Source organism: Adiantum capillus-veneris, chromosome 8 (genome assembly GCF_014529385.1).
Source record: "Adiantum capillus-veneris isolate H3 chromosome 8, ASM1452938v2, whole genome shotgun sequence".
Classification (NCBI taxonomy): Eukaryota; Viridiplantae; Streptophyta; class Polypodiopsida; order Polypodiales; family Pteridaceae; genus Adiantum; species Adiantum capillus-veneris.
The window spans coordinates 29,676,076-29,677,229 of record NC_140938.1 but is presented as its reverse complement, the minus strand read 5'-3'; positions in this window follow the sequence as shown (position 1 = coordinate 29,677,229).

Sequence of the window (1,154 nt, the reverse complement as noted above, 5' to 3'; positions counted from 1 at the left end):
TATATAGAGAGTATGTTCTAGCAGTATAGTCCCAAAATGCAAAAAATGTCTGACTCACTACTTCCTTAGTCTATCGCGATAGACTGACAGTTTGCTCAGCACAAGTCAGTTCAACATTGTGACTTTACCCTTGGGTTCCAGTTACCCTCTATAGCCTATCCCTCAAGTTTTGTGAAGTTTGGACGGTTTTGGTCCCCTTTTAGTATTTCAGTCAGAGCTTGATTCTCTATCTGACCCTCAGATTGACCTTTAGTGATCTAAATGCCTTGAATTTTGGTGTGTCTGCTATTTAGGCCCTGATAAAGCTCTCCCTAGGGAAAATTTGAAAGAAAAGTTCCCCAGCAGAAAGTTCCTTGGTCTATCGCGATAGACTGAGCTCTTTCTTCATTTTCAGCTTTTTTTCCAAAGTTTTCCCCACAGTTAGTTTAGTCTCCCCTTGTGTAGTGCATTGACCAATTTTGGCACTGTTTGGACATCTGGTCAAAGACTTCTTGCCCTTGTCTCTGAATCCACACTCCAAACACCAGTTTTGGGGTCAAAATTGGTGTTCAAATTCACTCAATTTTTGTGAGTACCCTTGTATTGATGTGTTAAGCTTGTGGTGTAAGGGTTTTTTGCTTGTTGCTAGACAAACACCACCTTCACCAGTCTATCGCGATAGACCAGGCAGTGAGCAATAGGGACTCAATTTTTTGTCTGTTTTTGCATAGTCTTGTTCCCTGTGCCCATACAAGTCTATCCCCCAAGTTTTGTGAAGTTTGGACTTATTTTGACCTCAAACTCAAGCACTTCAAAAATTTCACTTTTCTCTGACAATTCACAACTCCATTGCACTTGAAGTGATGCAAATTTGATGACACTGCATCTTAAACTTGTGCACATCAGTCATACCTCATGACACATTCAGTTTACCCTTGGCTAATAGTTATATCTCATCTTGGCCTCTTTTAGGTTCACTTAGTGTTTCTTTATGACAATCACCTGTTTCTTTTTTTTTTTTGGTTGGTTTTGGTCACAGTTTTTATGTTTTCTCGAGTGTTGAATCATAAATTTCAATGTCGACTCTTTTCACCCCTTTCAAGGGTATATGAGGTGGGTTTTGCTTTCAAGGCAAGCAAACAGCCTTATTGTTTCTTCTTTTTGTTTGTTTTTTG